Source organism: Prionailurus bengalensis, chromosome X (assembly GCF_016509475.1).
Source record: "Prionailurus bengalensis isolate Pbe53 chromosome X, Fcat_Pben_1.1_paternal_pri, whole genome shotgun sequence".
In the NCBI taxonomy this organism is placed as follows: Eukaryota; Metazoa; Chordata; class Mammalia; order Carnivora; family Felidae; genus Prionailurus; species Prionailurus bengalensis.
The window spans coordinates 103424145-103449767 of NC_057361.1; the positions used below are offsets into that span (position 1 = coordinate 103424145).

General features: G+C 37.4%; 1 protein-coding gene across 1 annotated transcript in view; it reads right to left on the minus strand.

The window, feature by feature from the left end:
* Positions 1-19197, minus strand: part of TENM1 (teneurin transmembrane protein 1) — a 768359-nt gene extending 749162 nt beyond the window's left edge. Inside the window, exon 1 of the mRNA XM_043570666.1 lies at positions 19131-19197. The gene's annotated coding sequence lies outside the window, so the exon portion shown is untranslated. The remainder of the gene's footprint in view (positions 1-19130) is intronic.
* Positions 19198-25623: the final 6426 nt, after the last annotated feature.

Below are 25623 nucleotides of genomic sequence, written 5' to 3' on the forward strand. Positions count from 1 at the left end.
CTGACAGCTCGGAGCCTGGAGCCTGCTTCGGATTCTGTGTCTCCCTCTCTCTTTCTGCCCCTCCCCTGCTTGGTCTCACTCTCACTCTCTCAAAAATAAACATTAAAAAAAAGAAAACAACGACATTTAAATTCAAGTGAAACAATGCTAATTTACAAATGCTCATATTCACACTAGGGAGTGAACATCATTTACAAAAGTTTTATATGATTAATGTAAATAGCAATGCCAATCAAGTTACCAACCTTTGTTATTATTATTAATAACTACTTTGTCTACTGCACTTCATTTTCATTGGAGTGTTTTTTGTGCACATTACCTTTATTTTTCATCACAATAGCCTCAGGAAATAAACTACAAAACCAAGACCTAGAGAGGTTATGTGACTTTCTCAATGTCACACAGGTAGTTAGTAATAAAGTTAGTAATTAAAATTCAAAGACCCCAATTACTAGCCTAATGTACTTATAGTGTAAAAACAAAAGGCCCATTATGGGTATGTTATATCTTAAATATTGAGATACTAGAAAACTCTAATCTTCTATAGAGATTTTTAGAGAAACAGGCTACCAAAAATGGTTGGATGCGAGTGTTGGTATATCTTTAATGGGTCTATGAAACAAGATACAAATAACTAAAGGCAGATAAAATTGCATATCAGGTAGTATTCAAAAGACTATGGAATTCTGAATTCCATTTTGCTATAATCAAATCCCCGTAACTAGTCTGGTTTGAGGCTGCTAGCTTCAGTCAGATATGATGCTGTTGTTTAATCTTCAAGTTTCACCTGCAGAAAACAAACAAGCATTGCAATGGAATCCTGAGAGGCCCTCTGCAATTAGCTTGTGAGATACCTATATGAAGCAAATGCCCATTCCTCTCAGGATTTAGTGCCCAACACACTCTCCCATCGACAGAATGTGGCAGTTTTAGGTAACCAAGCAGTGTCTCTGGTATACTATATAAAGCCCGAATGTAGACAGTAAGGATGCAAATCCTGTATCCTAAACTGACTAAACATTTGGCTTAAAGTAGCCTGAACAGTAATAAGAATACAAAATCTTGGGCCAAACTGGATGAACTGCAAACATCCCAACATCAGGATGCACACAGTGGCATCCTGAAATTTATTACTGTAACTATCTGTTGGGCCATAATAGCCCATATGAAATGATTGGGTGATTTCATTCTCACTCCCAATGGACCACTGTTCACAACATTACAGTCATTGTGAAAACAGTAAGCTTGTTTGAACTGTCAGTAGAACCTATTCCCAGGAAGTGGTCCCTCTAGGTGAGTCCAAGGGCATTTCTTTTTAGGGATAATGACTTTTACTTGCATAAACTCTTGAGTATGAACACTCTGGCTCCACAAAGATCTCCAGGCTCACGATTTGGGGCTTAAAAATGAACAAGGCCCAAAAAAGCGTTCACCAAACACAGAATAAGAAGGGAAATCTTACATTATAAATTAGAACTTGGAGAAGCTGAATACTTTTGTTTTCTATTATTATTTTTTTTTCTCCATTCTACTTCCTTTCTGTTAAGTGATAAGTATCATATAGAAAACCCTGGATCTGGAGTGGAAGAACTTATGTTTTAGCCTTTGTTTTCCACTACCATGCTTCTCTAATTCTGCACGAGGAATTTCTTGGTAAAGTGGGAGTGGGACTTTGCTCTGTGTATGTGAGAGGGCTGGTGTTCAGACCCAATAAGGTAATAAGTAGAAAAAGATTCAAATAAACTGTAAGTGATATATTAAATGCACTGATATGAGAAGCTTCTTGGCTCATCACATGCATCACCTGAATTGACTCAATACTGAGATCTCCAAACCCTAGCCTTCATCATTACAATTCTCCACCCCAAGGTGTGTGTGGGGTGTGTGTGTGTGTGTGTGTGTGTGTGTGTGTGTATACGGTACCTCCACAGCAAGATATAAAGAACTCATGGTTATTAAGTAGACATATTTATTATCATCTATTTCTTTAGTATCTCTTTTTCAGATAAACACATCCAATAGGATTCTGGAATCTTCTGGAAATAAACATTATGTGTTCAAGAGTAACTTAAGGCACTTGCCATTCAGTATTTACTTCAGTCTCAGAAATTAACACAAGGCCTGGTACATGATAAGTGTATAGTAAACTTCTGCTGAATAAATGAACCACACCCAAACACAGATCACCCTTTTTCTCTGTGCCCTCAGTCCCTGCACATACTTTCCACTTAGATTTGTTGTCTGTACCAATGTACTTCTTTGTCAATGCTTATATTTAGTATTTGTTGTATGTGGCCAACATATCCTAGGGTAATACCCAGTAAGTCATGCCCTTATGCAATTCCCTCTCCCCATCTATCATCTGCTTATAATCAATAGGATATGGAAGAGGTAAAGGGATTTTTCAGGTATAATTAGGGCCCCTAAATGAGTTGGCTTCAGCTTAATCAGAAGAGAGATTATCTTGAGTGGGCCTGATATCTTCAGGAGGGTCTCTTTTAAAGAGGATTAAGGCCACTTCTGAAGTCAAAGATTTGAAGCAGCAGAGATTCTCTCTCTTTCCATGGCTGGCTTTGGAGAACCCAACTGCCATGAATTCTACAGCTGCAAAGAAACTAATTCTGCCAAACACCTCAGGGACTTGAAAATGGATCTTTCCCCAGTCTAGCTTACAGATGAGAACAGGCCCAGCCAACAACCGGGCACCTTGACTATAGCTCTGTGAGACTCTGAGCAGAGAAATCTTCTAAGTCATGCCCAGATGTCTGACTTACAGAAATTGAGATAATAAATTGGTATTGCTTTAAGCCTCTCAGTTTGTGATCATTTGTGACAGAGCCATAGAAAATCAATATACCCTGCCTTTGTACAGATAATATTTCTCATCCTAGAGGATAAGCACCTTGAGGGAAGAAAACACATCTTTTGCTTTGCTTCTCTCTCAGTGCCTGGCTGAAACAGTTTCTACATGTGAGCACAGTATAATACCTGTACCTCCTGCTGAAACTGTTTTCTACTGAGGAAGTAAAATGCAATATACTGACTTCTGTTTTGTCACATATTTTTTAGCAGAGTGGCAAAAATTAGACACACATGAAAAACAGTGCGAGTTGTGTACCTACTTATCAATGCATGAAGCTGAAAAATGACCACATTCCTTTTAAAGATGGCAATAATGTAGGATGAAAAAAAATAATTCAGAAATCCAATTACAATGAACTGACTAACAAACTGGTTATGGTGGCCACACATGGCTGGTATAAATCAGAATTATTTTCCCTCTTCTTAATTTGCTTCTCAGTCAGGCTATGGCTTCGCTTTTAAAAGAACTGAGAAACAATCTGACCCTCAGATAGTTTTTAATAGATTTAGTTTTATCTCAAAACTAAACACCCTGAGCCCATGCTAATTTGCTTATGTAAAATACAGTTCTTTTAATAGCTAAGTTTCTGTTCAAAACCTTAACACTCTCCTTGCCAATCAAAAACCAGTTTCTTCAACTCCGCAATATGTAAGAGAAGCTGGTCTTTTTATTTGTTTTCATTCTCACTCTTCTTTTTTTCTCTAGCTAGAATATTGTTTCTTCATTATTGTAAAAGGAAACAGTAAAAGTGGGAAATAGCATGGAAAATCCAATCCTTCATTCTGTTTTTATTATCAAAATCTAGCTCTTTATTCTCATTTTACTTGCAAGAAATATCAGACTTCAAGTAGCTTAGTGTTACTGGACAAGATAAAGGGGCATGAAGTGTTATCCGTGACTTGTTCTCAATGCTGAGGTAGTAGCTACCAGGAAATTCTAAAGCCTCTCGAGTTAAGCAAGGCCTTCTTCCCTTGCTCAAAGGCAAACAGCACTGGCAGATCATACCAGGAAGCCTTAAGTCTCTCAGGGTTCCAAATGACTAAGTTTGTCAGATCCTTTTCTGAATAGGCTTTCTGTTTTCCAGGGAGTAGACGCAAAGGAAGAGGGTAAATGTACATTCCCTGGTTGCCTGAGGGAACAGGAGACATTCACCACTGAGACTTGAAAAAGTACACAAGAAAGTAAGGTCCACATTCCAAACTTGCTAAAGAAGTTTCCTGTATCCAAGCCTGAATGCAATGTAGTGTCAGCTGTCTGTGTTGCTGCCTACTGCAAGGGGGCAGTTGTTAAGATTTCGGTTTCAGATGCTTACTCAGGGTTTTTTCTATTTTAATTAGTCATGAAATGAATTAAGACAATCTCATCATTCCTGTTACCCATGCAAGAGAAAACAGAAGAAAGAGAGAAAGAAACAAAGAAAGAAAGAAAGAAAGGGAGAAAGAAAGGAAAGGAAAGAAAAGAAAACCTGTCGTGAATACACAGGGCAGTTGAAGAAGTTAATTCTGAAAAACTGCTGGCAAAAGGAATATATTTCCACAACAAGCTGTTCTTGTACATGGTCTCCCCCACCCCGTGGCCTTCATTACTTTTAGAAAATGCTCAAGGATATATATCCTCTAGTGAATTAAATGAACTTGGATGGTCAGTAATAAGCTAGGAAGCTGGCCTGCTACTCCAGTCCATTCTTCTGAAATGTTTTCCCTAACCATCCTATAATTTAGCCAACCCAGATGGTCCCTCAGACATACCATAGATTGCATGCCTGTATGCTTTTACTTCTTTTAATATATCCACCTTACATTCACTTCCCTACCTTTCCTAACAGCCAAGTTCCCAGTCATTCTCTAAAGCCTAAATAAACGTCATCTTCCTGTAGTATATTCCTAGATATAAAACATGAGATACAGCCAGAATCTTCCTTGTTTGGGATTCCATATCGCTTCATACATGCCTCTATTACTGTGCTTATTACATTGTACTATAGGGGGCTTTGCTTCTTTCTCTGTCAACTAGACCCCAACTTCTACACTGTGAACCCCTCGAGAGCACAAATCCTGTCCTATCAATCTTCACACAAACCAATCTTCCTGCAGCCCATCACAGTGAACATCACAGTACATGACGCACAGTGTGTGCTCAATTTATGTGGGCTGGATTGGAGTAGAAAATTGATTATTAGAAGCCCCGAAAAGAAAAATGACCAAAATAGCTCTTTTCTGCCAAATAGGGACTTGCTTCTCGCAAATGGAATCCCCAGATCTAAAGACCCAGAAAATATTCTTTTTGACTGGGATGTTACTTCAATATAAGGGTTTTACGGTAATAATTTCACAGGTGGCCTCTATACTCTTTTTTCGCTACCAAATGAATCAGCGTCTCATGAAAAGAGGCTCTCTTTGTTTACATTCCAAATTCTTTCAATCCAGGTGAGGAGCGGTTCGCATCTCATCCAAGTCAAGTGATAATTCTATGTAATTCATAATGTAACAGATTTAATGAAGGAAATGGGACAGGCGTAAGACATTGTTCCTAAAGTCAAGACCCTCAGTAGTTGCAGAAAAAATTTTAATGTGCAAAAAAGAATATGACTGCACCAACATGAAAAACTCTGCATTCTAACTATACAAATGCTATAGGAATTCAAAAAAGTCAACTTGGAGGCATGCAGCTTGGAATATTTCATGGGCCTTAAAGGATGGAAAGAATATAATAATGCAAAAAGTTGAAATAAAGGCTGCCTAAGACTTTAAAACATCTCAAAGAATTCTAGAGCATGCAAGGGCACTGAGAGATGATTCAGCCTTAACTCCTCATTTTCTGTAAGAAGAAATAAACCGAGATAGAGCAACTGACTTACCCAAAGCTCCACAGTGAATGTGGGCAGAGCTGGGAGACAGCCTTCCTCATCCGTTCCTATCGCCTGGAGTCATCTCCTACAACCTCATTTAAATTACACAAAGACTGTTTGTTTTCTATTTGTGTGAGGGGAAGATGAAGTCAGATGCTTACTTTCTTGCTAGGAAAAACACCCCGCTAAAACACTGTCTAGACCAATTTTTAAAGGAGACACTGGAAATGTTGACAGTATAGCCATAAAAACTTGAGTACGCCGATTGCATTTCAACAACATCAGAAAATGGCTTCTGGGGAGGGGGAGGCATGAAACTAGAATAACATTTCTATTATAGACTTTGTGTTATAAGAGAAGTGGGTTACATCATCATATGCACAGGGAACGGGATTTCCCCAGAAACATAATTGAGCTTGTTTTATGAATGAGGTACACTCTTTTCTTCTTTTTTACAAAAGGAGCCAATGGTTTGAAAAAATGGCAATGCCCAACAGAGACTACACTGAGACTGGCTATCTGAAAGTGTCTTCCTTTTTTACATGCTAATCCCCGATATGCAGACAATTTTAATTTATGTCTGGCAGCATCTGAGCTGCAAGAAAGTGAGGCTACCGACATCTGGCTTGATAAACCACATAGCTGTAAGCAAGCTTATAAATTAAATTATTTAAGTATTCCCATCTAATTTTCAACATCTCTAAGGACAGGATGACAGACTGAAATGTGTCAAACCCAAAGAAACCAGCCTAAACTCATCTCAAACATGACACTTAAAGTAATTCAACAATATTCCACATTTTACAAACAGACATGAAAACACATTTCACCCCATCAATATAATTTGTGGTGCCCAAGTAGAATCATGCCATGATATCCCACAAGAAGCATAATTTAGCACGGATGTAACTTTTTTTATGTTTTATTTTATATTTGAGAGACAGAGAGAGAGGGAGCATGAGCAGGGGAGGGGCATACAGAGGGAGACACAGAATCTGAAGTAGGCTCCAGGCTCTGTCTGAGCTGTCAGCACAGAGCCCAATGCGGGACTCAAACCCATGAGCTGTGAGATCATGACCTGAGCCCAAGTTCGAAGTTTAACCCACTGAGCCATCCAGGCACCCCTAACTTAAATATTCAATTATTGCCTTAAATATAGGAATATGTGGAAAAATCTCAGTATGTTGGGTGTAATCCCCTCAGTCTAATATATTAGAGGGAATGAGACAAGTCATCAGGAGACTTGTTCTCCTGTTTTGGGGACAACATAGTTATCACCATCATTGCATTTATACACTAATTCATCCAACATGCATTTGGAAATACCTGCTGCATGCTAGGTACATAGCTAGGTGCTGGGATCTGGCAGTAAACCAAGCCTACTTAGTCTCCATCATCATGGAACTTACTACCTCACCCTCACCGGATAAAAAGTACAGACTATCCTTCTAAAGCACTAGAAGTCATTAATTCAGGATCCATTTCCTCCTACTAGCTCATGAAAGACAAATCTAGAATACTGACCCTAATAAGGTATATACACCTGGATACAAAAGGGATACTGCACACATGGAGGAAAAGACAGACCCCAAAAAATCTGGTTCCAAAAGTGATTTGCTCATTGCCACTGTAGGTAGGAGGGAACATGCTCCTCAATCAATCACAGACCAGAATACACCAAGTCCCTGCCATGGGCAAGAAAATACACTGTTAGGAGGGAATTAATGTGTGAGATATTTAACTGTCTAAACTAGAGGTAAAGCTCATAGCAGTGGTACAGAAAAAGAAAGGAGGAAAGTGAAAGACGTTACGAAGCACTGATGGGACAGAATGACAGATTATACACAGAATGCAAAGTACAAGAAGTGGGCAAAGAAAACTCAAGGTTTTAAGCCTGGGGAGCTGGGAGAATTATGGCATCGCTGACAGAAACTGAGAAGGTAGACAGGGGATCCAACCTTGGAAAGAAGTTGTGTTCACCTTTAGAAACATGATAAATTTCAGATTAACAGCAGAAAATCCAAGGGTACACATGTGGCAAGAAGTTGGAGATATAGGACTACAGTGAAAGAAATAAGTTTTCTTTTTTTTCAAGTTTATCTATCTATTTGAGAAAAAGAGAGAGAGAGCAGGGGAGGGGCAGAGAGAGAGGGAGAGAGAAGATCCCAAGCAGCCTCCATGCTGTCAGCACAGAGCCCGATGCGGGGCTCAAACCCAGGAACTGCGAGATCATGACCTGAGTCGAAATCAAGAGTTGGACACAACTGACTGAGTCACCTAGGTATCCCTTAAAACTCCCTTTTGTAACAAATACCAGTTAGAGTCATAAATCTAAATGAAATCCTGAAGGAAGAAAAGGTAGAGGGAGAAAAACAAATAATGGATCTCGAGTATATCCACAGTTTGAGTATAGAAAACAGAAAATTATCCAGGAAGAAATCTCCATTTTCTTTTCTCAAGGAAGATTCATAGGAAGTGAACAACACTGATATCAGATAAAGAGAAGACAAGTTCTTCTCAGAATGGTGATATGGATAGGCACAGGATTAGGGGATACCAGGAAATCAGCTTTCTCTGATTTACCTTATCTATCTATTTATTTTTGGGTATTGCAAACATTTTTAGATTATATTTTAGACCATATCTACTGAATCATTCTTTAGAGGGGTCACCTTAGGATCCTTTAGTTGAGGTATTCCACACTCTCTGGGCAGAAGTCTGAAATTCTGCTGCCATATCCAAAGGTCCAGTACAAGATTCAGAAGACTTAACTTAGGAATTCCTAAATTTGGGCACCCAAACAATAAAGACAAATCAGATTAAAAAAAAAAAACAGAATTCTTCTCTTCATGGATTTAGTAACAAATAGAGGCATAAGAAAATAGTAGTCGGGACAGCTGGGTGCTCAGTCGGTTGAGCATCCGACTTGGCTCAGGTCATGATCTCGCAGTTTGTGAGTTCGAGCCCCACATCAAGCTCTGTGCTGACAGCTCAGAGCCTGAAGCCTGCTTCTGTGTCTCCCTCTTTCTTTGCCCCTCCCTTGTTCATACTCTGTCTCTCTCTCTCCCTCTCAAAAATAAATATACATTAAAAAAGATTTTTAAGTAGCCAAAACAGTATTTGAATACTGGCCATGCAACTTACTTAGTAACCTTAGCCAAATTACTTAACCTCTCTTGGCCTCAGTCTTCTAACCCTTAAAATTGGAGATAGCAGTACAGACTTCATAAAGTTATTGTGGGGATTAAGTGAGATAACCAGTTTAAAATGAATAGAACAGTTCTTGGCATAAAGCAATTGTTTATAACTTGCTAGATCTAGCTCTCACATACATGCACACATCAATTGGCAACACAAAAGCATATAGAATTTTTTTAAAGTAAGCTAAAAACTAAATTGTCTACTATTATTTAAAATACAAGTATGTCACATAGGATTATCTACATCCTAGACAGAAAACTGAAAGAACAGGTGAGAAGTCATTTACAAAGACCTTCAACATTTATAAAATAAAAACCACAAAGTCAAGAATGAGAAGAGAAAATATAAAATGAAGAAAGTATATTCATCTTCTTTTGCCAAATGTCGAGAATGAGAAAAAAAATAAACATAGATAATTCTCATGTGGTTTGGCAAACTGGAAATTTTGAATGGGAAATTATTATTTGAAGAATGGTCCATATGCAATCCCCATTCCAATTCTAGTCTTATCCAAAGTACTATCATTAAAGAAATGATCTTCAAACACCAGAAATGACTATCAATGCTATGCAGATATCAAATTTTTCTAGGCCAATTTTATTTCCATCCATGATAAAATGACAAGTTGCAGAGATGAAGGCAAAATGGCAAGATAATCTATTTTGATTTCTATAAGAAATTTGACTTAAATTCCATGACATTCTTAGAAGCAATGAGGAAAACAAGGGCTTACACTAGAGTTCAGTAGCCTCATTACACTGGAGGGCCAGCCAATAGCAAAACCAAGAAACAAGTAGTGGAAAAGGGGAACAGGAAAAGATACAGAGAGAAAAAATAAGGAGAAAAAAGAAATCAGCGCTGTGACAGATTTGCCCAGTTCATGTTTATAAAGTACTTAGAACAGTACCTGACATGTAAACACTGTATGTATCTGCTAAATAAGGAATTCTACGCTCAGCACTGATGACAGGACTCCCTGACCCTTTGTGTAGACATTCAGATGCTTGAAAGCAGAGGCTTAGAGCAAATGATTTCTCAAGGTCCTGTGCAGCTCAGTTATTCCATAGCTCTGTTTCTCAACATCCTTAAGAGATTTCACTAGAGAAAACAACCGAAGGTACTTGTCGACACACCAGAGTTCTATTTTCCACGTCATGGCTTTCCATTTTAGCTCAAGGTGTAATAGAACTGTTGTTTTTTTTTTTTTAATAGACAGCGCTCATTTGGTCAATCTCTTTGAATCTGTGGGCATTATTGTGAGCATGACTTCCTTTGATAGTAAACACATTAACAACTAGTATTCTTTAAAACGGCCCGTTCATTTATAAGGTAGCCCTGTCAGTAAGCTCTGCCGTAAATCATTTGGTACACCGAACTCTGTGTTCCCATCAGTAATGAAGTAGGCATTTTTATTCAAATGTAGCAGGATGTTCAGCTCCCAGGATAATGATTAAGTGAAGATCTCCTTTTTTATTCTGCAGACAAAGCAGATACCATACTTACAGTTTAGGCTCTCAGGGACAAAAATCTTAATGGAGGCCAAGATTTCCTCAGACTTTATGGAAATAACCTTTTTAAAAGTTTGCATTCTGTAGTCCCTCTCTGTGGCAATTCTGATTTCTTTTTCCTGGGGTCAGAATATTCTTGACAGGTCTCCCACTCCCTTGCTATTCTTTAATAGTACTGTGATTTCCTTACTTCTCTTTCTAATGAATATTTCATCCGTCTGAAGGAATAAGCATCGTGTGTTTACCAGATGACAAAATGACTTCCAAAAATGTACTTAACTGGAAATCAGCCTTTATTAGAATTACCAGCCTTCTTTGAGCTCCTTCCTCTGCCTCCTCAAACTATTATGAACAGTAAAATGAATAGTAACTTTGTGTGCTATGATTAGAACTATAAGCTTGGTGCAAATTAGTACTCACGAATGGCACTCTCACATCATACAGTATGTGAACATAAGCTTAGATCAGGGCATGCCCATAAGTGCATATTTCATTTTGTGTTCACACACAGTACACAAAATATCCAAGCATCAATCAAGGTGCTTTTGAACAAAGCACTGGGTAAAATTAAATAAAATTACAAAGGACACTGGAAACTTGTATTATTTATACTAATTTATCACTGAAGGTTTACATCATACATTACGAATTATACCCACCCCATTTAACCAGCTGAGAATTTTGCAAATAAGAAGAGAACAAAATCAGTCATCTATCACACACAGTGACAGTTAGCCACGTCAATTAAAATGTATGTTTTAAAATTGAAGTTCGCATGCAGTAGTACACATAAGTCTGGGATAAAATAGGTAGCTGATGGGTTCTCAGAAACAGCCATGCAAGTCGAATAGTTTCATCTGACATTTGTCAGACATCTAGCAAAAATAGGACACTATTTGAAGGTCACCAATTCAATGTCTATCCTATAGAAAAGACCCTGGCTACTTCAGATAGCATGCCACATGGCATGGGATTACACTACCCCTTTGTACTTACTTCAGAATTTTTGCCATTGTTTTTCACTTTTCTTTAGCTGTTTTCAAAAAGAATATATAGTGATTCTGAATATACTTTGGAAGTGTGTTAGGCTGAAGAAATAGTGATTTCAAATTTATTAAGGTGAAATGGAAGGGCTGGACTTTGCCTCACCCAAAAGAAACTTTGCTGCATTCAGCTGTCAGGGTAGCAATATCATGGGGCTGAAATAACACTCCTAAAGATCTTCTCAGAGAGATTTTCCAGAAACCACAAGAGCGATTTCAATGAACTCTGAACTCATTTCCTAAACGTCTAATGTTGGACTTCTTGTTGGCAAATATGGATACATTTCAGATTATGGCTTATCTATAAATAGCAAAAGTCTAAGGCTTTGTTTTCAGTTTTATGGTTGTTTTTTCTGTGTTATTCCCCCCTAAGGTAGAGGCATAAATACCAACTGAGCAGTGCTTCCATTTTCCTTAGAATATCAGAGCTAATGCTACAAGAAAATGAATGGAATCTACAAGTTAAGGTTCATTATGTGTCTTGCAGATAGAAGTGTATGAATGACTGTCCTATCCACAAAACACAAGTATGTAATCAGTCACTAAGATTAGGAGACTCCAAAAGAGAATGGTGGCACAGTTAAGTGTATCTTTTCAAGGAAGTATATGGCAGTGATGGCTATAATTGACCATCTTACCATATTTCTGCCCACACATTAAGATGATTCTACAGTTTCATGGAAGTATAAGCTGACGAGTTAATTGAGAATCCATATCTATGGATATCTATCCACCAATATATCAATCTACCAGTTATCAATATGTCAATCTACTGACCTACCAAACTATCTATCATCTCATCTGTAAGGAGACACCATAAGACAGAAAAGTTCAGCTTACCTGTACAACTGCCCTTCTTGCAACAAAATCAAGTCTATCAATTTAATTCTTCTTGTTTGGTATCCACTGCTACTGCTCCTCTAAAGTCTAACAGGCCTTGTTTTAGTCCTCATCGCAACACTGCACAGTAGGTACTTGATCCAGTTGTAAGATCTTTTCTTTGCCTACTCTCACACTTAGAGAGGTAGCTTGTGGTTTGGTGTAAAATCTGACCGTGACTGAAACAGACCACACACACACACACACACACACACACACACACACCAAAAAGAAAAAAAAAAAGAAAGAAAAAAAAGAAAAGAGGGCAGCCTACATGATACTCTCTTACTCTCCCCTACTTAACAGCATGGATATTTTGCCATACTTTGATTTTTCTTTTTGGTGAAGCAGTAGAGAAAGTTAGGTCACTGGAATGTTCAAGGGGAATTTAAAAATGAACATGTTTTGGATTCACTGATCTATACTATAAAAAGGATGATTGTCAGCTATGAGAAAATTTAACACTCAGAAATCCTTAGAGGACTAACTGTAAATATACTAAAGCTGAATATAACTACATCTGTACCTATATCTCGACTATTCTGATTTTGCATAAAGAGGAGATGATGACCAAACTGAAATAGGAAGATACACTTTTCTTAAGAACAAACAAAAACTGAATCTTCAATTATTTTTTTTTTAGATTATCTCATTTAAATGTCCCATAGGATCCTCAAATTCAACAGGTATAAAATGGAACTCATTATCCTCACCTATGCCCTCCATTTTCCCCCACCAAGGCCAAAGCCTGTGCTTTCACTCCTTGCAAGTGAATGGCACCAAAGCAGATGAATGGAAGTAGGGTGGAGGTAGGGCTGGGGTAGGAGAAACCATTACAAAAGAACAGAGTCAAGATATCCAGAAAAGGGCCCAGGATCTGATTACAAATCATGTGTAAAGATTTTTAGCTGACCCTAGGGGTCATGAAAATTTTTTTCAATTCACCTTAAATTTGAAATCAGTAACACTGAATGGTGTCATCATCTACCCAGTCTCCCAAGCCAGAAACCTTTCTCTTACTTCTTCTATCTAATGAATGACTCATGCCTATCAGCATATGTCAAATCTCAAGGTTCTCAAACTGTAGTCCCTGGACCAGAGGCATCAGCATCCCCTGAAACTTGCTAGAAATACAAATTCTTGGGCCCCACCCCAGACCAACCGAAAACGGAAACTGCTCCAGGGAAGTGAAGTGTCTAGCAATTTGCAACTTAACAAGCCCTCCAAGGGATTCTCATACACACTCAAGTTTGAGAACCATTGTTCAAATCCATCCCTTTATCATTATTCCCATTGTCAACTGCCACCTGGCCCTCATCCTCTCGTATCTGGCCTATAGCAATAGTCTCTTAATTGGTTTTCAGGCCGTCAATATTGCATCTTCCAATCCATTCTTTATACTATCACCAGAATGAACCCTCTGTATCATAAATGTGATTATTAAAATCCTTCCCTTGTTCCTCCATGCCTATAGAAATGGTGTTTAAACTGTGTTCCTAGCTGAATATGGGCATCTTTGGGGGGCCATTCTGCCTACCATGACAAGAGGCTCAGTGGGTAGTACACCACTCTTCAAATTTCACAAGTAGCTTTACAAAACCGCTGGCCAACAAGAGAAAGGAGATGTTCCTTGGGACACAGAAGTCCCTCTTCATCTGTCTCGAGCCTACCTCTTCAGGCCTTATCTTTTCTCATGCTTCCCTTCCACGTCACTGTTCACCTGTATAGAAAGACTGCAGCTCCCCTAAGAGACCAGGGCCATTTGGTGTTTCTGTGCCACTGCTTCTTCTGCTTAGAACATCTGCCCATTCTTGACATTTGTTCATGGGATAACTGCTGCTCCTTAGCCGCTACCAGTCCACACTTAAAGGATGACTCCCATAATACTGGCATTACCTTCTACACGAAGCCTTTTCAGATGCCTGCTTCTCATCCCTCTACTAGATGGAATTGATTAATGTCCCTCTGTGCTCTGACAGTGACAATAATAGTAGAGAGAGTGATAGCTGATCTTTACAAGCATGTACTATGTTCTATGCAAATCACTGTGCAAAGTGCCATCTTAAGACTCACAAGTTTATGAGGTATGAGGTTTAATTATTACCCATTTTATTTTATTTTATTTTATTTTATTTTATTTAAGTATAATTAGCACACAGTATTATATTAGTTTCAAGGGTGCAATATAATGATGCAACAATTCCATACGTTGCTCAGTGCTCACCATGGTAAGTGAAAATGGGGTAAAAATCCCCATTTTAAAGATGAAGAGACAAAAGTTTAGAAGGATTATATTTAATCTACTTGCCCAAGTTGTACAGCAAATTATGTGGCCAGAATTGGATCATTTTATCTACTTAAACCCGAAAGCATATGCACTTAACCTCTACAGAACAGGAATCAGACTCATAACACATGAGTCAGGTAAGCAAGGACTAAGACAAAGGGGGGTTGCAGACACTGTGGAACTGAACAGGGTATACTCAAGCTGTAAGCATTTAAATAAAAGGAAAGGGAGGGTGGGGAGGGAAAAGAGACAAAGAAGAGCCCTGGGTTGCAAACAAAACATATCTGAGGACTGATCCTGAGCAGTAGGCCACTAGCTTGACACTTCTGTTTCATACTATATTCAATTCTCAACTTTATGCTTGTCATAAAACCCTTGTCAGGATAATTTATTGGGACAGTAGTGCCTATAAGTGTCCCATGAAAGAAAGAAAATTTTTCTACTTTTCACCTATCCACGAACTTTGCATTCTAGACATCAATGCAGAGAGATGGGGGGGGGCAAGGGGATGGTGTAAAGGGACAAAAGTGGTTCATACAAGGAGAGAGGAAGAGTGCTATATTCTCCCTGAGACTGTTGGTGGGATTTTAGGGATCTCATAAATGCTTGTACTTCTAATGGAGGGGCCTGGTAATGGATATCCAGGGGAAAAAAAGGGTCACTAGACAAATATCCCTGTGCACCAAGATCAGAATAAACCATGCCTTTCAGCAATCATGACTGCTACCTAGAGACTTTGCTGCAAATTTTCTGTAATGGGTAAACCTTAGTGTACTAGTTCTCTATTGCCACTATAATAAACTACTACAGACTTGGTGGCATAAAACAACACAGATTTACCTTCCATTTCTGAGAGTCAGAAGTATGAAGTGGGTCTTGATGGACTATGGTAAAAGTGTTGGCAGGGCTACATCCCCTTCTAGAGACTGTAGGAGATAATCCTTTTCTTTACCCTTTCCAGCTTGGAAAGGCTACCTCCCAATCCTCAGCGCATAGACACTATCTTCAAAGCCAGCAATGTCCTCTCACGTTTTTAAGGACCCTTGTGATTACAACGGGTTCACCCAGTTAACCAGAATAGCCTTCCTATTTTAAGGTCAGCTGAATAAGCAACCTTAATTCCATCTTCAAGCTTAATTACCCTTTGTCATGTGATGCAACATATTCACAGATTCCAGGGATTAGGACATGCATGTCTTTGGGGGACCATTCTGCCTACCATGACCAGTGATTCCCAAAGACTTTTTGAGTGGGGAGCTATTCAGGATTATATATCTCAACTGCCCTATTGGGTAGGTTCTGATATGTGAATGTTTTTAATTAAAAATATATATGAATGCCATGAGCAAATAAACTTAAATGCATTCCACACCTACCAAAATTGATTCTTTTATTTCTATGTGTGTAAGTCAGGTTTCACCTATCTACCGTGAGCTTGTGATTGGGGACCATGCCCTTTATTGATTTTTGTTTCCCCAGCACCTAGCACCATACCTGGCATGTTGTAGAAATTTATTGTTTGTCACAGTAATAAATAAGTGAAAAATGCTTCTTCCGGCGGGGGGGGAGGGAAACATTTGTAGAGTTGTATTTGTTACTTAGGTCAGAGCTGTATATATCTCCAAAGCTGAATATAGTGCTAAAAAAGGACGGGAAGCTGAACATACACTATTTTAAAAATCTATTTAAAATAGATGTCAGAGGCATTTTTTTTTATTATTTCTAGCGGATCATTCATCAGTAGAATAAGGAGCAAAAAAGAAAAGGGAACTGCTCCCCTAAACCATATGAATTCTTACTTATATTTCATTTCAAATCAATAAAGGGAAAGTCACTTCTAAAGTATTATGATTCATGAACTTCATTTACCACTCCTTCTTTTGGATTTGATCAGAATAGCCATCTCTATATAGTACTAGAATTGTTGATATTTTATTGCATTACCACATCTCATTATTATGTATTAAACGCTAGTATTTATGGCCACTACTCACCCTGATGTGAGACAGAAAAATATTGAAGGCTTGGCATCAAGGAATAGCCCTGTATAGGGATGAAGGACTGACTAGGAAGAGTCAATGGTCCTTTGGCTACCCCTCAGATCATTAACTCCAAGTGGTTATTTGCTCCCATGCACTGTCCAGTGCCCTGGCTGTTATTGCTGTGATATGTTAGATGAAGAATATATTTTAAATGTTTTAATATGAACTCAGTGCTCATGAAGGGTGCTAGATTGAAAGCACTGGAGTCTGAATTCATCGGGTTATGCACTTGGCTGGTTCCAAGTTACAGAGAGATGCTTGACCTTGAATGGCCACCCTGCAAGAGGAAGAAAACATACAGTTTTGCTGAACTTCAAGAGACTTAGGAGCAGCACAGCAGCATCCTGAAGTTAAGCATTTTTATCAAGGAGGAAAATAAGACTATTAACTTTGCTTGTACTTGACTTGATTTACTATAATGCCAATACTGGTGTGTGTGTGTGTGTGTGTGTGTGTGTGTGTGTGTGTGTGGTGGGGAGGGCAGTGGGTTAGGATACACAATTACTTCAACATAAAACAAATAAATGCCCTATTATCAATGCACTAAACCACTTAAACATGCAGCAATCTTTTTAACAACTGGTATGTGTATTCCAACTGAATGGCCAATCTTCATTCCATTTTGCATACCTGAGAAGAGCCCTTAGTTTTCTAAAAATCATAGACTGAGGAGGAAAAAAGTTGGAGCTATCCAGAGTTTTTATTATAGATATAAGAAAACCAAGGCTCAGAGTGGAAAAGTGACCTGAGGAGGCCCATATTACTAGTATGAGACCGGGAGCAGAGCCCAGGTTTTCTGATTAACAGGCAAGGGCTTTTCTAGTATATCATGTTGTCTCTCTAAGGGAGAAAAAACTAGCTGCTCTCTGAACCTTTTAAATATTTAGTGCCAATTATTTTCATAAGTGTGCATTCTTTTGGCCTGTTAGGCATTTTTCCTCCATTCTGATCTATTCATTCACCTTAGGTTAAGAAGACTATCATTTTTCACACATTTAAGCTTCCTTAAGTATTAAAAAAAATACCTCTTAGTTAATAATATGCAACTGGCAAACTCACAATTTCCAAATTAAGAACATTATTTCCACAAATGATACAAAATGCAAACATCTCAACTTCCTTCCTAAGTTTCTCTTTTAATCTGTCATTTTATTTTCTGATACTTTTTTTCTCCTATAGTGATCTGAACTTTTTGGCAATAGTATTGTCTTAAAGGCAGTACCTCAAGAAGAATGGCAAATAGAGCTACATACATAGTTAAAACTGACAAATCCATTTAAAATTCCCATTACAGACTAATCTCAATTCACTGAAACCCAATTTAAGAAAAAAAAGAAACCACTTACTATACCTGTACGGTATTTTTCGATTGGCAATACAAATTCCAAGATTTTAAGGATTTCATTTTTCATGTAATTTCCCTGTAATTTCATTGTTTTCATTGTTTTGTATTTTAAAGAAAGTATGAAGTGATTCCAAAGACTTATCACAAATTTAGATCGTCTTTTTCACTTTTTTACAAGTTAGGATGAGAATTCATATTTGAACAATAATGCATAGCGCTACCAATATACAGGTAGCAAAGAAAAAAAACAATATTCTCGATTTCTCACTTACTAAGTACTGAACATTGACCAATATTTTTAATAAGAATGATGGCCAATGAGGGATGTCTTTCAGATAACTGAAGATTTTGAGTAATCTCCAAGTCTCCCTCTTCTCGCCACATTTCCTCACATATTCCATGTACCAGAGGACTAAATATAGAAGCAAATGCTTTGTCAATACTCCAGGTGAATTCTCTCTACATTGGCACATTTACCAAAAGAAAAGACACAATAACTTTTGCCCAGTAGTTGCTCAATAAGTATTTATTGAGCATATAGACTGGTAGATGGATGGATGAAAGGAAGGACATAATGGTAAATAAATGAATGCAATACCATGTTAATACAGATATTTTACTTGAGACTTTCCTAAAAAATTAAAACATTAATTTCAGGAGGCAAATATTTGTTTTGTCATTAAAATTCTCTGAATGAAAATATTTTTTCCATTGATATGGAGAAATACCATGCTTATTTGCAGTCAGTGAGAAGCACTAAATGGTTCTGCAAACATCCATTAGCCACTGCTGTTCCCACATACTTTGCCTATATTCCCATCAGTCAAGGAGTCTCTTGGTTTTAGCAGCTGTATATAAAAAAGGTCATAGGGTCATTCAAATACGTAGGAAAGCTTGCATATTTGATCTTGCAAAGACTCTCAATTATGAAGTACAAACACAAACTTACCTATACAATGGCCAAGTAAGTTTTTAGAAATTTAAAATAATGTGTTTCATGTACATGACACTCAATGAACATAACTGATTTTATCAGTGAAACATTCCCTTCTTTTCACATTGTGCAACAAAGTGTTCAATTCCCAAAGTAAATTTCAGTGTAGAATGCACATACCTTGGTAGATCCAGAAGTTACTGGAACCAAAAAGGAGACAGCTGAATAAAGGTCACCCTTGTAATTCCTGTAAACAAATTAGGCCAAATTATCCTTCAAACATCTGTACAAGCAGATCCAAAGCAGTCCTTCTATTAGGGAAAGGAAGAGACACATGTGGGGTTGGGGCAGGAGTAGGTGTGGGGGGTGTGATTATAAGACTTCATTTTGCAATTCACAAGGGATAATGGGGTCAGTTTCCTAAAAGGTCTGCTTAAAACCTCACACAATTATATTAACTATGTTGCCAATAAGGAGTTTTTTAATTAACAATAAGTATACCTAGAGGGCTATGGAATTCTCACCCACAAAGACTGTCCCAACTTAATACCATGCAATTATTATTCAATATACCACTCATTTTTAGATGAAATGACCACAGTTTCAAGGAGTTTTCACCAATATAAACAATTTACAGTAATTTCAATTTCTTAAACTAAAATAGTCTTTTATGGTTTACCAAAAGCTTTCCTATACACATTTTATTTAATCCTCAAAACAATTCCAAGGAAACAGAGACTGAGAGGTTAAATGGCTGGAACAATGTCACATGTGCAGCTAGGCAGAGCCAGGACTAGAATCCACGTCCCTTCACTTTTGGTTCAGTCATTTTTCCAATGTCCCACATGACTTCCTTCATTCGACAGTTATAAAATTTACTATATGTCTCCATAGACCACACTTGCTACTGAGCAACAAGGCAGGAAATATACCTGATAATAATCCCTACTATTTCACTCAACTTGAGAGATACATTTCTTCCTTTGATTTGTACAGTACCCACTATGAAGTCATATAGATGTTTAACATACGAACTTTTAAAAGTCCTTCAGTGGTAGTGTAACTTGGTACACTATTTACGGCAGGCAACTTATCAGTAGGTACCAAAAGCCTTAAAAACATGCATTCCTTTTGGCCTACTCTGCATGTATACATTTCTAAGGCAATTATCAGAGATGTACACAAAGAGGTATGTGTAAGAATTTTTGTCATGATGTTTTTTATAACAAATACTGGAAATTGCCTAAATGCCCAATAATTGGAGTTCAGTTAAAAAAAATCATGGAATAACCATATGATAGATTACTAAGCTGCTATTAAATAAGAGGTTGTTAGGATTTGTCATTTCATATAATTTCTACCTATGACTTTGATTTGCTGCTTTTAAATTATACTCTGGAAGAGGTGGGAGAGGGGAAATATAAAATTTTCCTTTACATAGTTGGTTGTTTCTTCACGTCTCTGTGTCTCTGTGTCTTCCTCTGTCTGTATCTCTTTCTCTACACACACACACACACACACACACACACACACGTATATACACGTATATACATATATATATATACATATATACACACAAACATATATATACATATATACATGTGCTTGTGGTATGTGTATGTGTGTATAGATACATATATTATTTACACACAAATGTTACCAATATATTGATAAATGAAAAAAAACACATTATAAAGTAGTTATATGAGTCCAGCTTAAAAAAGATATATATGTATGTAAAATATATATGATTTTCTGCTTTCTGTGTATCTGTATTTTCTAATTTTCTATAATGAACATATATCACTCATATATTAAAAAAACTATGTTTTAAATTCTTAAAAAATTCATTTTAGGTTGGTGGGGGGATGGGTTCAATAGTTGATGGGTATAAAGGAGTCCATTTGTTGTGATGAGCACCAGGTGTCGTATGGAAGTGTTGAATCACTATCCTGTATACCCGAAACTAATACTACACTGCATGTTAACTAACTGTAATTTAAATTGAAAAAATAAATAAAACAAAAAACAAGCTTAAAAAATCAATTTTAGAAAAAGCAGTGTGGTGAATTAAAACAAAAGAAAAAGGAAAACAAAAACTGCAAAGATTTTCTTAAGTTTATTTATTTATTTTTGAGAGAGAGAGGGTGAGAGCACACAAGCAGGGGAGGGACAGAGAGAAAGTGCAACACAGAATCCAAAGCTGACTCCAGGCTCTGAGCTGTCAGCACAGAGCCCCACATGGGGCTTGAACTCACTAACTGTGAGATCTTGACCTGAGCCAAAGTTGGATGCTTAACCTTAAGACTGAGCCACCCAGGCACCGCTGGAGAACAAAAACTTTAAGCTGTCGTAGTCCAATATTTTATGATTGGCACTCAATTAACCTTATGGCCCCAATTTATCAATCAAGTAAACCCCAAACCCATTATTTTTTATTTTTTAAGTTTATTTAGTTTTGAGAGAGAGACTGAGAGAGTGGGGGAGGGGCAGGGAGAGAAGGAGAGAGACAGTCCCAAGCAGGCTCCACACTGTCAGCCCAGAGCCCTATGTGGGGCTTGAACCCACGAACCACGAGATCATGACCTGAGCTGAAACCAACAGTCAGACACTTAACTGACTGAGCCACCTAGGCATCCCAACTGTTATTTTTTTTATATTGAGGCAAAAATCTCATCAATAAGGACAAACAATTTAAAATTTCTACACAATAAATCAAGACAGAAGAAAATATATAAATGCAGTTTTTTAAAAAAAATGTAGGTCAATAGCATTATTGTCATGTTTCACAAAGATCATCAATGTGACCTTGTAATGATAATAATAGAGTATTATATTATTACTAATGATCTCCATAGCCAATATACCATATATAAATCATTCATAATAGACTGAAGTGGTACTCTTAATTAGTTGCAATCTAATTGCCCAATGTGCATTTTTCATCACTGTTAATGTTGCTCAAAAAAGACATAGTTCTGCTCAAGTGTTCATGTGGTTCCATAACAGTGCTAAGTTAGAATCTTTCAAGGGAAGACATTTCAGAAAGTACTTAGATCTTGACTACAAAAAAGTATTTCTGGCTCTTCTGCCACATATACCAGAGCAAGTCTGTAGAAATTGGCTTCATACCCATCAGGCTGATTTTCAAGGAGGTTAGCAAAAAATGCTTTAAAAAAATAAACTGCCCTACATGCAGCATTTTGCCTTGGTGAGATACACAGAGAACTGGGAAGCAAGAGGGGCTTTGAAATTATTTAGCTCTTCTTTGCTCACTTCTCAACTGCCTTCAAACTGAAGCCTTTAGGAGGCTATCTCCCCATTTATGATTAGAGAAGGCCAGTTCTTATGTCGATTTATACAAGATACCCCAGGTCACTTGCCATCATTTACCAGTTCAAACATGTACCACTTCCCTCACCTTCCACCTCTTTATTTCACTCAAGAATTTGTCTCCAAAAAGAAACTGTTGACTGTCTTAATACTGCATGGGGGCTAGCTACCCTTTAGAAAAAAAAAAAAGAATGTTTGACAGGACCATCATTGAACACAACCTAATAATGCACACCAGAGGCAAAAACAGCAGGAGCCACAAATGTTAGAAATGCATCTCAAGTACTATTGGTTTTGGAGATAGAGCCTGCAAAGCAGAGTTCTAAAGCCAAATCTGAACAGCTCATTAAGAGTTCATCTAACCCACACTTTAATTAGAGCCACCACCTCTTGTTTGGTCCTACATAGAGAACAATATTCTACATCTTTCAGTTGTCTGCCTCTTAAGATGAGAGAGCCAATCATCTGAGATGATGAAATGCATAAATTGAAGGAAAGCAGAAGAATGGCCTAAGATTCTGGCTAAAAAAAACATATTTATATAAATATGCATGCATATAAGGATGCATATATGTGTGTGTGGATAGATATGTTCTGCAGATAAATTTTAAAGGTATAATTTCTATTTGTTTAGGAAATGGGCCATTTTTTACTTATTTTCAATAGTTAATTATATACCAAGTATAACTATAACAACTTATTAGCACTTTGTATTTTCAAGGGACTTTGGGCTGCATATAGGTCACACTTTATTTTACTAATGAGTATATCTTTACATATTGCTACACATACTTTGAAAGCCCTAATGCTATTTTTCTAATGGGACGTTTACTCAAAGACCTTGCAGAAAATAATTGTGTTAATAACAGAGACAGTTTCCCCATTACAATGATCAGTGCTCTCAGACAATTAATGCCACAACACTCTGTATTGTCACTTTCTTCCTCAGGGCCTAGAGAACTTCGAGGTTTACGTTATTGGCTGCAGCTTCTTTTTTTTTCTGGCAATATGGGCCTTTCTAATGATGAGACCTGCCAAAACTTGTCAATGCTATTTTTCTTCTTTTCCATTAGAGGTGACTGTGGCTGAATAGCCAAGTAATCTATAGTCTAACTTCACTTAATTGTTTTTACTACATGACATGAAGAAATACAGTGAGTAATCACGCCTGTTTTACATGAAGCAGTAATTTGCTAGTGCTTTCCACAGCAATGTGAAGAAGTCTCAACTTGCCTAATCTCCCTTGAACATCCTATTCAAATCCCGACAGGATAAACTCAGCCCTCCTTGGCTCTCCAATGACTAAAGACTAGATTGGATCAGTGGATCTCAATCATTTTCCCTGTCTGTAGATCTCTTCAAAACAAAGGAGAGAGACAATACTACCCCAGTCACATCTGTATATTCCTCTCCCTCTAGCACCATCTCTCAAGGATAACAGGTTTACCCTCTCTTATTTATTACTGAAACTTCACTTCTAAGGTGGCAGTATTTATTTTTGTGTTTCTTGTTTCTTTGTTTTCTAAGTGTATTCTTCTGCAGTGAAAGTTATACAGATTTATTGTAGAAAATCTGGAAAATGCAGAAGGTATAAAAGAAAAAAAATCACTTAATACCTACCTCCTCCAAACAGAAATAATCACTTTTAGCACTTTTGTGCATCGTTTTCCAGTCTTTTTTTTCTTTTTTATATACTGGGTAAATATAATTTTGTATCCTGCTTTATTACTTGATAGCATAACATAAATGTTTTCTTTTTATGATAAAATATTTGTAAACATCATCTTTAATGGCCATAAAATATTACATTGTCTGGATGTACCATAAATCACTTAGCAATTCCCTTGTTGAATATTTAGGTTCCTTCATTTTTTCCATTATTAAAATTTCTGGTGAAAATCCTTGCCAATACAGCTTTTCCTGCACTTTGCATTACTTCTTTAGGACAAATTCCAAGAAGTAGAATTACTGGGTCAAATGGGTATGAGCATTTTTAAGGCTTTTGCTGCAAACTGCCAAATCTATACCAATGAACATTTCATCATGTCCTTATATTCATTCATGTATTCACCCAATACTTATTAAACACCTACTATGTACCAGGTACTGTGAGAGGTGATATGGATGCATTAGTGAACAACACAGACACAAAGTCCATGCCCTCATAGAGCTAATATGCTAGTACATTTGACAAATTATAAATACATAAAAATACAGTGTGGTACCAGGTAGTGGTGAGTAATATGAGGAAAAATAGAAATGGAAAAAGGCACAGGAAATGAAGAATCATGACTGGACTCATTACACAGGATGGCCAAGGAAGGCCTCTATGATTAAGGAATATTTGATCAAAGATCTGAATAAAGTGGGAAAGTAAGCTTATAGAAATCTTGGAGCAAATTCATTTCAGGCAGAGGAAATGGCAAGTGCAAAGACCTTGAGAGACAAAAAATGCATGGCATGTCTAAGAAACAAAATGGAGGACAGTGTGGCTAGAATGTTATGACCAAGGTTTGGTGGGGAAAACAGTAAGATGCAAGACCCAAAAACAGACCAAATCACACAGGGCCTTGAAGGCCATAGCAAAGATTTAAAATTATTTTTCAAATTTTTCTTTTAAGTGTAAGAAGAAGGCAGCCATTGGAGGGCAAAGAGAAGGAAAATCACAAGATCTTATTTATGTTTTAAAAGGATCACCCTGGTTGCTGTGTAGAAAACTATAGAGGGGCAAAAATGTGTGTAGGGGCACACTTAGGAGTTATTTCAGTATTCTAGGTGAGAGATGATGGTGGTTTGGTCTAAGGTGTTAATGATGAAGATAAAATGTTTCAGACAAGATACAGTCTGAAGGTATAGTCAACATTTGTTAATTGGCTGGATGTTAGGTGTAAAAAAAAGATGAATCAAGAAGGACTCTAAGGTGTGGAGCTTGAACAAGTGCACTGAGCAGTATCTTACAAAACCGACCAAAAAAGTCCTTGCTTTTATTGTTTCTAACTTGCATTTATTCTGATCATTGAAGATGGAGCTTTTTTTTCACATTTATTGACCATTGTATGAATAATCTATTCATGCCTTTGTTCAGATAGCATTCATAAAATCCTTTCCTTCCTTAGCTTCTATTTCATTATTTTCTGGTTTGCCTCTTACCTCTCTGACCTTAATCTGACTTGCTTTCCATTGAAGGCTTCTCTTACTTCGCCAACCTCTTAAAGTCCAGAGTTTCTCCAGAGTTTCTCAGGATTTCATCCCTGCGTCTCTTCTTACCCCATATACACTCCTTAGGTGAACTCCCCCACCTATTCCTATGATTTCAACTACTACATTGACCAATGACACA